Source organism: Scyliorhinus torazame, chromosome 15, assembly GCF_047496885.1.
Source record: "Scyliorhinus torazame isolate Kashiwa2021f chromosome 15, sScyTor2.1, whole genome shotgun sequence".
NCBI lineage: Eukaryota > Metazoa > Chordata > Chondrichthyes > Carcharhiniformes > Scyliorhinidae > Scyliorhinus > Scyliorhinus torazame.
The window spans coordinates 97,108,513-97,121,983 of NC_092721.1; positions in this window are offsets into that span (position 1 = coordinate 97,108,513).

The window sequence follows — 13,471 nt, forward strand, 5'->3', positions numbered from 1 at the left end:
TTTAGCTATGATAATGTGTTAGCATGCCGTCAAAAACCCAGTTACACCACATTCAACAACATGTGACTTTTGCGATTGTGTCTTTTGTGAGGCTAACAGCACAGCTGAGGAAGGTTTCATGAACGTTGATAGTTTTACAGTCATTAACACTTCAAAATCAAAACCAATATGCGTGAAAGTGATTGTGGACTTAACAGTCCGTTTGTAGTTGCAAATGCATGCGTAAACTCATGGCACAGCTCCAGTGGTAACAACGACTGGATTAGTTGGCTTAGGAACAAATAACCTCTGCATAGCTAGCCCAATATCATAAGCACTTGGCAGCTTTAACTGTTTTGTATACTTTTCTAAATCACATAGCTGTGGAAAAAAATAATTTCTCCTAAATCTATGCAAGTTTGATAAAGTTAAAGAAGCAGGAGGCCCGTAGGAAAATAAAGGTCCTAATCTCCTACCCTACTAGCTAAAATAACTAAAATAATACAACCCAATGCCATCATTTGTTATGTAGAATCATATTACATAGACACTAGCAATTTACATTTTTTTCTTTTTTCTCTCAGCTATTTTTCTCTGATTTATGTTGTGTCTTGTTCCTTCTCATTTGGCAGACTCTCAGTCCAGATATTTGGTTTGTACTCCAATGAAATTTAGGCTGGGCAAGAAGCACCATATCTGCGACCTGTTGATCATAGCTTTAATAAGGACACGGAGAGCCCATACCAAGTAAAAATAAGAACAAAGTTTTATTCACAAACAAGTTAAGTCGGGCAGCACAGTAGCACAGTGGGTAGCACTGTTGCTTCACAGCTCCAGGGTCACAGCTTTGATTCCCGGCTAGGGTCACTGTCTGTGCGGAGTCTGCATGTTCTCCCTGTGTCTGCATGGGTTTCCTCCGGGTGCTCCGGTTTCCTCCCACAAGTTCCAAAAGACGTGCTGATAGGTAATTTGAACATTCTGAATTCTCCCTCTGTGTACCCAAAGAGGCGCCGGAATGTGGCAACTAGGGGATTTTCACAGTAACTTCATTGCAGTTTAATGTAAGCCTACTTGTGACAATAAAGATGATGATGATGATGATTATTATTATTATTATTCAGTACACTTTCCAGAAGACCCTTTCTGGTCAGTGTCTGCTGGTCGACCTTATATACTCGTACTTCGCAAGGAGCGACACGCATTCCCACAAGGTCCCATGCGAGATATGACAATAGGTCTGAAACTTGGCAAGTTTCATGCAGCTTTTTATTATTCTGAGGAGATAAACACAATACCATTGGGAGAAAACAGGAAATTGCAGGAGATGAGTATCATTTGCCACGTTGCCTTACTTGTTGGTTATTCAGCAATAAAATGTAGACACAATAAACCTTCTGCACCTTTTGGAGGATAATCTCAATTAATAATCTCCATCCATGCTGCCAATCACTTGAACATATAATACACAATTAGGTCATGTACCTGGGTACATTGAATCTTCCATAAGAGATTGCATCCAATTTAAATAATAGATAAAAATTAGATGGGTTCCCATACAGCCATTTTCTCTGCCCTACACAGTTTTCCTGCATTTGGTGCACCCAAATCATCTAATACGCCCAAATACAAGTCAAAGAAGAAGTACCTTGTTAATTCTTAGATTTTGCTCCTGCCAAGCTGGAATAATAGTCCCAAACTGTGAAGGATACCTCAGTATGGTCAAAAGTCAAAAACCTGACATTTGAGTCTCAAAGGTTGTTTCCAGTTTTTATGAGGCTGACTGCCAGTTGCACAACCCCAGAGAATCTTATTTCATTATGTTGATGATTGACGAGAGCTCTTGCCTCCGCAGCTGCCAAGAATATTCCAAGCCCATTTCATTTTCATTTCTGGGAAGACAACAGACTTTGTTTTTCCTGGAGGGAGTGACTTCCAAATCAATAGATTACAATGAGGCCAGTTAGATAGACCAGTTGGCTAGATGGCTAGAACGACACCAATGACGCGTGTTCAATTCCTGTACCAACTGTGGCAGTTCATGAAGGCCTAACTCCTTGCCTTGCCCAGGCCTGATGTGGAGTGATGCTCTCAACCACTTCTCTCTATAACAGAGATAGATGTCTATGGTCCCTCATGAATTATGGCTAATTACCTACCAGACCACATACATATAGAGCTGAACAGGATACAGTTATGTAGCCATAATGGATTATCAAAGGTTCCCTCTCCTCAGGTAATGTCATCCTATCTTTTTAAACCTCCACGGTCATCACTTAACCAAAAATCCATTTCTTATTTTTAAGTCCCTGTGCGGCTTCACCCAACCCTATGTCTGTATCATCCTCTAGGTCACCAGCCTCCTTCCAGAACGCTCAATTCTTTTGATACTAGCCTCTTGTGCTACTTATCTTCTCTTTGGCCCACCATTGGCAGCTATATCTTCAGCCAGAAAAGCTTCCTTCTCTGGAATTCCCTCCTTAAAACCGCTCCAACTCCTTACTTCCATGATCTCCTTTAAATCTATCCTTAAAACGTAAATTTTTGACTTTTAATATCTCCTTCTTTGCCCCAACATCTCATTTTTTGATTACAACACTATTAAGTGCCTCAAAATATTTGTATGTGTTAAAGATGTCAGAGAAAATCCTAAACCTGATTGTGAAGAAGGCACTGAGACTGGGATGCTTTGGTAAAGACTGTTTATTGCTTAACACAGAGCCCACGTCTCCACTCTATCACCAGCCACCCAGTGCTGAATGACTCTTCTTGATAAACATATCTGAGTATAATTATCTAATCAATACCCAATATTTGTTCACCTTATCACCTGAAGCTACTTAACATCCTGTCAAGGTTCTTCCTGTTTATTGCTTTATTTCCCATTCTTTTATTTTTGCTATTACTATTTTGATCCCTGGATCACTAATGGGCCTGTGACTTTAATGCAGTCTGTGGGCTGGATTCTCCGCAGCACCATGCCGAAATCACGTTTGGCGCGGGGGCGAAGATTCCAATTTCACACCGAAATCGGGACCGCCACCAGTCCGGCGATTCTCCAGGACCCAAGAATCGCCGTGTTCGCGGAGTACCCGCGCGGCTGGGAGGCCATTGCCAGATTTCGCCCAGCGATCCTCCGCTCCCGACTGGCTGAATTCCCGACGTAGTGGTTCTAACCACCTATCGCCGCCATTTGGGAAACTCACGTGGCGGCCACGGACTCAGTCCACGGCCACCCTGATGGAGGGGTGTGGGGATCGAACACCAGGAGGGGCCTTATGGGTGGCCAGGGGACAGATCGGTGTGGGCGGATCTTCGGGCGCTCGGCCGATCGAGAGGGCCTATATTCTTCATCTGCCTCCATGGTCCAATTCCGCCATGGTGCTTGGTGCGGCTGCTGGAGGCCGCCGCCGTGCACATGCGCGGACTCAAAATCGGAAGTGCAGGGACCTGTATCCGCAGCTAAAGCTGCATGAATCATTCTGGGTCCCTGCTAGCACCCTGCAGGTGAGTGAATTGGCTGATTTTTTTTTAGGAAGCTCCAGAGTGAAACACCAGCGTTTCTATGCCAGCGTGGGGACGAAGTCTCATTTCGATAGAATCCAGCCGTGTATCTTTATGGCAAAGCAGCTTGTAGGTGGCATGTGCCTTTAAATTCAAGCAAAAAATTGCAGTAGCAGGAAACATCAGTGATGGCTCAGTTTGATTGCTGTCATTGATGTTGGCAAATGAATGGGCCCAGGAGGCTATGCCCTGCCTCGTAGCAGGTGGTGATTGGATATTACCTCGGGGAATGTTACTCAGAGCCACAAGGTTCCATTGTAATTTCACTTTGGTTTCTGCACTGATGGAGAAAACTAACCAGCTCACTCCAGGACTATCCAGTTAATTTGCACCAAAAGGCCACTGTGAGAACCACCTCTATCCAGAAGAGACTGTGTAAGCATAATCCAGAATCTAATAACTCTCTCTCTCTACAAAAAAGAGGCTGATGTGCAAACAGAGACCAGAATTTGATAACTCTCTAAAAACAGGCTTTTGTGAAGCCAAAGGCCTCTCCTGGAAAAACTGTGAGTAAGATATACTGCTGAACTATAAAGAAGATCATTACACGCTGTAGACCAGAGACTTTAAACCACACACATAATGTGAGAGAGTGCACTGAAGAACTCATCATCGGATGAAAAGATTCTTATCTTTTGACTTTAATGCTTATTACTTTTCATCCTTTTTCCTTCCCCTCTGTTTGTCTGTCTTGTGTGTGTGTGGGTAGAGGGTGGAACAGTTAATCATAGAATCATAGAATTTATATTGCAGAAGGAGGCCATTCAGGTCATCGAGTCTGCACCAGCTCTTGGAAACAGCACCCTACTTAAGCCCACACCTCCACCCTACCCCCGTAACCCAGCAACTCCATCTAACCTAAGGGCAATTTAGCATGGCCAATCGACCTAACCTGCACATCTTTGGACTGTGGGAGGAAACCAGAGCACCCGGAGGAAACCCACGCAGACACGGGGAGAACGTGCAGACTCCGCACAGACAGTGACCCAAGCAGGAATCGAACCTGGGACCCTTGTGCTGTGAACCCATAGTGCTAACCACTATGCTACCGTGCTGCCTTAAGGGGGAGAGTTAGGTGTTAAAGGACATTTGACTAACTGTATTCACTGCACATTCCATATTTGTTCTAGTTATAAATAAACAGTAATTGTGTTTAAACTCACAAGCCGGGTGACTGTAATTATTGGACAGCCAAGGGCCAAATATTTCAGGTATTTTTATAAGAATTATTGGTTAATTCACTTATGTTGTGACTCTGGGACGAGTGGGGCTGGAATTGACCGTGTATTTATCCAGGATGGCATAACAGTCCATGTAGATACTAACAAAAGTTACTAGATGAATGTATACTACTGCACTTGGCTGATCACCATGGAAGTTTAAAACGGTTAATATATTCTGTCCTTGACTGCCTAAATGGCAAATGCATGGGTTAGCTGAAGACACAATAACTGGCAGGCAAATGTACCAAGGATACTTTTGATCCAGGAAGCATATCGAGAGACTTACATAAATATATATTAGCATACGGTTGTGTGCTTAGCTTGATTAGAGAATTGTATAATCTATTTCCACATTCTTTAACTGTCATTTAGATAGTTGTATGCATCTCTATATAAAATGAGGTTCTGATTAAGTATGGCATCAAATGATTAGCCACTTCAAAAAATCTACATTCTTTTCTTATCAAGGGTCCATTTATTGCAATTTCTGTTCATTTAAAAATTATTTTACAACCTGCTTTTGAATGTTCGCTCCTTGACTGAGGTTTCCGAATATTCCTTGCTCTTAAGTGTTTTATTAATCTTCCCAAATCCCACTCCTGTGAACTACATTACCTTTTTCCAGCACTTCAGCAAATCTGTTTCAGCTTCTGCGTCTAGCCATCAACCAACATGAGCTGCCACTGCCTTTAACTCTGTTGTTACAGTACCCTCTGCTGGCTGTTTAATTATCTATCCTTTTCCACAGAAATATAAGTTGACATTGAAAGGAGATGACTTCAAAGCTGAAATCTTTTCACTTTGGCCTTTTTCTAGCATTTCACGTCTCCTATCCTATTTAACATCTTTATGTTCATAATGTGACAAAACCCATATTGCTTGAATATAAATGGCTTAGAAATAAGAAGAATTTTGTACAAAGGCATTATTACACATTCATCCACTAATATTGTCAATGGTTATTTCTAAACTTATAAATCTTAAACAATAGGGTTCCTAAGTATTAGTGGAGAATTCCTGCATGCCCTCTTTTTAGTTAGGTGTTTGCAAAATGAGCCTAGTAAATCACGTATGTCATATTTTCATGTGATATCCCTCTTGAAGTTATCCACAAAGCAACACGAAACAAATATGCACACAAGTGGATATCTGGCATTATTCCAAATAAGGTTTTCCAATCACTAAGATTCTCCTTTCCACTTAATTAATCTGAGATTCCAGTGTGCTTCCCAACCCAACAGAATCCCCAGGGATGGCTTCGGGCGGCAATGATGTGAGTGGCCGCATGTTTGGTAGCTCCCGCTCGACCTTTTGGACCTTTTCCCATGATTTTCGGTGGATTTGATTGACAAAACAGAAGATTGGTGAAGGAGAGGAGAAGGATTCCCCACCAGTGCATGGATTCGTGGACCAGAAGTGGTCTGAAAGGGAGAAAACATTGGTCGAAGTTGGGAGTGGAGTCTGCAGCACAGGAGAATATGGCGGAGGGTCATGGACCGAAACTGTCGGCACAGTGGTCAACGGAGCAGCTGGTGGTCTTTCTCCAGGAGAAATCTGCTCAGCAAAGAATGGAATACCTGGATCCGATTACGGCGGGGATTGATCGCGTGGAGCAGAGATTGGAAGCCCAGGGTCCGGCGATCCAGAAGGTGGAAGAGGCGGTGACTGAGCACGATGACCAGCTAACCGCGATGACAGTGGAGATCGGGCTGATGAAAGACCACCAGAAGAGGCTGCAAGAGAAAGTGGAGGACCTGGAGAACAGATTGCGCAGGCAGAACTTGAGGATCGTCGGCATGCCGGAGGGAAGCGAGGGGTCGGATGCAGTTGTATATGTGGTGCGTATGTTCGAGAAGCTGCTGGGGGAAGGTGCGTTTGCTCGGCCTTGGAAGTGGACAGGGCTCACAGGGTGCTTATGAAGAAGCTTCTGAGGAATGGGCCGCTGAGAGTGATGGTGGTATGAATGCACCGGTTCCTGGACAAGGAACAGGTTTTTAAGTGGGCCAGGCAGACGAGGAGCTGTTCGGGGAAGGTAACGAGCTGCGTATCTACCAGGACGTGGGTGCAGAACTGGCCAAAAGAAGGGCGAGTTTTAACAAAGTTAAATCAGCCCTCTTTAAGAGAAGGTGAAGTTTGGTGTACTGTACCCAGCACATCTGTGAGTCACTTATGAGGGCTAGGAGCTTTATTTCCAATCGCCTGATGAGGCGACAAACTTTATTAAGGACAAGGGACTGGCAGGTGATGGAGGACATTGAATTTGGGGGCGAGTAGCTGTGTTTGTGATCTGCTGCTAGATTTTCCTTTTTTTCTTGTAGTTTTGTATATATTGTTTTGGGCCATTGCTTAGTTTTGTATGTAGATTAACTTGGTTCTTAATGGGCGGGTAGAATCTTCTTCTTTGTGTCAGTTGGGGATTGTAGTGTTTGCATGTGTATGTTCGAGCAGGGAGAGGGTGATCAGTGGGGGGTAGGATGCTTGGCGCCATGGGCGGAAGCTACCAGGCTAGCTGGGCAGGCTAGCTCACAGAAGCGCAGTGGGGGGGCGAGCAGGTGATACGCTTGTTGAGGGGGGTTGGGATTGTTCTTTTGTTATGGGGAGGGGGAGGGAGGGGGGTATAGATCTGCTGACAGGGGAGGGACTGGTGCTTGGAGACAGATTGGGGGTCGATGACGTTGGGCGCCCGAGGTGAGATGCTTCTGATCTGCCCCTGTCCTTCTCTCTGAGTGTCACGTGTGGAAAGAGAAAGAGCATGTGTGCCCTGTTCTTTTATATGGGTTGCTCCCTTGTGGTAGTGTCACCTCTGGGTGTCTTGACTGCCCATTGGTCGTGTCCTATTCTATGTGTTCATTAGCTGTATGTCTGCATGTCATGATGTCTCTGGTGCTCCCTCTAGTGTTTACTTAGTCTTAGTGTATTTACATTAACCTCTTGTGTATTTACAGTGATGCATATTACCACAGGTTTCGCCCCCACAACCCAAAGATGTGCTGGTCGGTGGACTGGCCATGCTAAATTGCCCCTTAATTGGAAAAAAATGAATTGGGGACTCTAAATTGTATAAAACCAAAATCAAACAGAAAAAAATGATGGGCTCCGAGGGGAGGAAGGTGGAGGTGGTGGTCAGAATGGATGCGGAGAAGGCCTTTGATCGGGTGGAGTGGAGGTATTTGTGAGAGGTCCTGGGGAGGTTTGGGTTTGGGCAAGGCTGGTCCCAGTTAGACTGGTTCCGGTTGTTGTACCAGGTTCCGGTGGCGTGTGTGCGGACGAACCAAGTGAGCTTGGACTATTTTCGACTGACCTGGGGAACAAGGCATGGATGTCCACTCTCCCCACTGTTGTTTGCCTTGGCTATAGAGCCATTGGCAATGGTGCTGAGAGCGTCAAAGGACTGGAAGGGGCTAATCCGGGGGAGGGGGGGCGGTGGAGCATAGGGTCTCGTTATTTGCGGATGACCTACTCCTGTATATTTCTGACCCGTTAGGGGGGATGGGCGAGATTATGCGGATCTGAGGGGAATTTGACCGGTTTTCGGGGTATAAATTGAACATGGGTAAGAGTAGTTTTTTTGTGATCCAGGCGAGGGGGCAGGAGAGGAGGTTGGGGGAGTTACCGTTGAAAGTGGTGGGAGGGAGTTCTCGTTACTTGGGAATTCAGGTGGCACGGGGATGGGAGAAGTTACATCAGTTAAATCTGGCCCGGTTAGTTGATTAAATGAAGGAGGACTTTCGGAGGTGGGACATGTTCCCGTTGTCACTGGCGGGGAGGGTACGGACCGCAAAGCTGAGGGTTCTCCCGAGATTTTGTTTATTTTTCAGTGTCTCCCTATTTTTATCCCAAAAGCCTTTTTTAAACGGGTTAATACGGTGATCTCTGGGTTTGTGTGGGCGGGTAAGACCCCGCGTGTAAGGAAAGTTCTGTTGGAGCGGAGCCAAGGGGGAGGAAGGTTGGCCCTCCCGAACTTCAGGAACTACTACTGGGCAGCAAATATAGCCATGATCAGGAAATGGGTAGTGGGGGAGGGGTCGGTGTGGGAGCGGGTGGAGACGGCATCTTGTAGGGACACAAGCTTAGGAGCACTGGTAACGGCACCTCTGCCGTTCTTGCCAGCTCGGTACTCCAAAAGCTCAGTGGTTGTGGCGGCATTGAGAGCTTTGGGGCAGTGGCAGAAGCATATGGGAGTGCAGGGAGCGACGGTGTGGGCTCCAATTTGTGGCAAACACTGGTTTGTCCTGGGGAGGTTGGATGGAGGGTTTTGGAGGTGGCAGAGAGCAGGGATTCAGAGGCTGGGGGATCTGTTTATCGATGGGAGCTTTCCTTGTTTGGAGGATTCTGAGGAGACGTTTGAATTGCCAGGTGGGAATGGGTTTTGTTATCTGCAGGTGAGGGACTTTTATGAAGGCAGGTTTCGACTGTGGTGATGTGCGTCAATGTAAATACATGTAGGCTAGCTAGACACTAGAGAAAGCACCAGAGACATCACACACACACACTCAACCAATAGATCAGTTAGATAGGACACGACCAATGGACATTCACGATACACACAGAGGTGACACGACCACAAGAGGGCATTACACCAACCCATATATAAAGGACACCATACACATGATCTGCCTCTTTCCAGTGGAGACAGTCAGTGAGTAGAGACACAGGGTTGATTCAATATTACACCCACCACGTGGATTGCAGCAGCTGGTTAGTCAGTATGGGTAGCTATAGTAGGATTAGCAGTAGTGTCGAACCCGAGTAATAGAAGTGTAAATAGTTTAATCAACGTGTTGAAGTTATCTCCACGTCTGAACCTTCCTTTGTCAAGTGCACCATAAGGAAGCCGCTTATGTTACACCTAGAACAAAACAAATCATGGCACCAGCAGTGAACTGTTTCAATCCATATAGCCATACCTCAGCGTACGGTGACGACCATCTTACCCAGGCAAGATGTTCAAGATCCAGGTTCCGCAGAAGCTCCAGTGCCACGGCGATCTCCGCGAAAACTGGCGGGTATTCCGGCAAATGTTTGAAATCTTCCTGGTAGCAGCCGACCTACAAGACGTGGCCGATGCTGAAAAGACAGAGTTTCTGCACACCAACGCCGGTGCCAGAGCAGAAGAAATCTTTTAAAACTTAAAGTTCTCCAAAGGCCAAAACAGGAGCGACTTCCATGCAGTCCTGGACAAATTCGACAAATACTGTGAGGAAAACACACTCCAACCAGCAAGAAAAGGGTAAGAGAAGTGCCAGTACTCACCACGAGGCCGAGATCCCGGAGCAGAGAACAATTTTGATCGATGGCCATCTTTCTAAAGGGACTGCACTTGCGCAGTTGCGCGAGAAGCGCACAGAACGGTCCATGGTACAGGAACAGCGATTTGCATATGTACAAACGCTTCCTACATATGATGTTACATGCGTCATGGCGTCAGACGCCCTGGACCATGCCCATTTAAAGGGGAAACGTCCCAAATCAAAGAAAAAATCTTTTAAAGCCGTAAAACAACCTTCTTTCACCTGGAATGACTGTGTAATGCCTCAAATTGAACAAGGAAATGAAATTAACCTCCGAAGAACCCTGCAACAAGCAGTTACCTACGCCCAAACCGATGATTCGGACCTTGAATACTTCGAAACCGACCTTTACATTTTCTCTGGACCACGCGAGCCCAATGCCAGCTCCGACACAAAACGTGATGATGTGGTCTTGGAAGACAACGACTCAGACGAACCTTTCACCTTGGGAGGCTACCCCAGTACCAAATCCGATCTGCAACTAGACGTGTTGCACATTGACGACCCCGACGACGAGTTCTTCGGATTTGAGGCTCTTCAGCCCAGCAGATATGACATCCCGACTCGTGAGTGCAGGATGATGCTGCAGCCTGAAACCAAGAGCCAGAGAACGGTACAATCCCACAGAGAGCGACCTGCTGCCATACAGAGCGTGGTCCATGCACCGCTCAGGGGTCCCGACTCTACAAAAGAAGAAACGCAAGACTCCAGAGCGCAGTCCTTGCACGAACAAGAAGTGACTCCAGTGTCACAAGCCTCCACAGCGAGCTCGTGGACAGCCTCCATGATAGAAGCAACGCAAGACTCCAACGCGCAGTCCTTGCAGGAACAAGACCATGAGAGTCTAGCAACCTCCTCTGACCAACTAGCAGCAGACGATGCAAGTCTGCCATGCTCAAGTAAACAGCAAGAAGACTATGACAGTCTACCATGCTCCAGTGCACAGCAGGATGACCATGACGGTCTATCATGCTACAGTGAAGAACAAAGCGACGATGACAGTCCAAGCCCAAATGAAGGACAACAGCAAGACAATGACAGTCCACCCACATTGTTTGCACCACCAGATGAAGACTCTGACAATTTACCCAACCCAAGTGAACAACAAGCAGCTACTGAGGATCTACCCACGGTATGTGAGACGAGTGACGACAGCATCCCACTTCCCATGCAAGGTGTGCAAAGTGGCAGACCTCAGCTAGTGTGTACAGAGGCACTCGATGATCACTGTGAGACCACTGATGACTCCGGTGACACCATGATACTTCCACCCTCATTCGCTCGAACCTCTCCACAAGTCAATGCATTCTTGCATGTTCCGACTCCAGACGTGCAGCTTCAAGAAATCTCAGCTGACTCCAGTGAACCTGCTAAGACTCCGGACAGGGAGCATCAACAAACCAACACTGACTCAGTTAAAACAGACCAGACTACAGATGGGGAGCAACCAAACGCCGACCCTGATTCACGTAAGCCGGACTTTACTCCAGACAGGGAGTGCCGCAACCTCAGTGATGGCATGCTCAGGGTGACAGCAGATGCCACAACGACAGGAGATGGATCACTTAACAATTACACTGGGTCAGTAATAACAAGCAGCAGCTACAGTCCAAGAGGGATACACCAATATTCACCACAGCTATATCCACACATTTTTTCCACACCAGCAGTGCAGCCAATGACAGCTCATGCTGGACAAACCCAGTATTCAGGCATGCAGCAGCCAGCAGTCTATGCAGCATATTCTCAAACAGGCCAGCACTACGGATTGCCCACTAATGGAATCAAGACCGAAGGAGGACTACCGCAAGCGCAATCTGCACTACAGACTGGATGCCTTAGTTACAGCCCAGGATTTGCTGCACCCCAGCCTGGCCAGATGGCATATTCCTATCAGATGCAAGGTTCTAGTTTCACACCATCACCAAGTATTTATGCGAGCAGCAATTCTGTTTCCAATTCGACAAGCTTCAACGCTTCTCAGCAGGATCAACCTTCCTGCACAGCATGTGGCCAGAACCAGTATGTACAGTCTTATCCAACTTCAACATACGGCACATCCATGACCTCGAATGATACTGTTGATGGGACCTCTTCAACGTCAACACCTTATCAGCTACAAGATGCCATCCGACAGCACCATCACAAACATCGAAAAAGAAAGGGACTCCAAATCAGACAGCGAAGTGATTTGACCACTTCTTGGTTCCTGTGGCACAGAGACGTTGATGGCGTTCATAATCAAGGGAGACATTTGACCATGATGATTGATGGCTTTTAGACTCACACGAATAATTTGGACTTATTGTTTAATCACTGTTCCCATGACTTGTATATACCTTACCATATCTACCTGTTTTTTGTTCAATTTTCTTAAAGTGTACAGAAAATATGTAACATATAAAAAAGGAGGGGATGTGGTGATGTGCATCAATGTAAATACATGTAGGCTAGCTAGACACTAGAGAGAGCACCAGAGACATCACACTCAACCAATAGATCAGTTAGATAGGACACGACCAATGGACATTCACGATACATACAGAGGTGACACGACCACAAGAGGACATTACACCAACCCATATATAAAGGACACCACACACATGATCTGCCTCTTTCCAGTGGAGACAGTCAGTGAGTAGAGACACAGGGTTGATTCAATATCACTCCCACCACATGGATTGCAGCAACTGGTTAGTCAGTCTGAGTAGCTATAGTAGGGTTAGCAGTAGTGTCGAACCCGAGTAATAGAAGTGTAAATAGTTTAATAAACGTGTTGAAGTTATCTCCACGTCTGAACCTTCCTTTGTCACCACAAGGAAGCCGTTTATGTTACACCTAGAATATAACAAATCATTGACCATTCCCCTTCTACCGCCCCAGGGGATACAGGATAGGGTAGTTTCAAAAACAGGAGTGGGGGAAGAGAAGGTCTTGGATATTTATAAAGAGCTCATGGAGTGGGAGGGAACTCAAGGTAAAGTGCAAGTGGGAAGATGAGCTGGGTAAGGAGCTAGAGGCACATCTGTGGAAGGATGCCCTGAGCAGAGCCAACGCAACCTCATCATGTTGAGCCTCATCAGGCTCAGCCTGATACAATTTAAGGTGGTCCACTGGGCACACATGACGGTGGCCCGGATGAGCAGGTTTTTTGGGGTGGAGGACAGGTGTGGGAGGTGTGCAGGAGGACTCGCAGATCATGTCCACATGTTTTGGACATGTCCGAAGCTAAGGGGATTCTGCAGGGATTTGCCAACATCATGTCCAAGAGATGGCGATCTTTGGAGTGTCGGAAGATCCGGGAGTCCAGGGGGCAAGAGAGACTGACGTTTTGGCCTTTGCCTCCTTGGTAGCCCGGAGATGGATTTTATTATCCTGGAGGGATTCGGAGCCCCCAAAATCATGGGTATTGTTCAG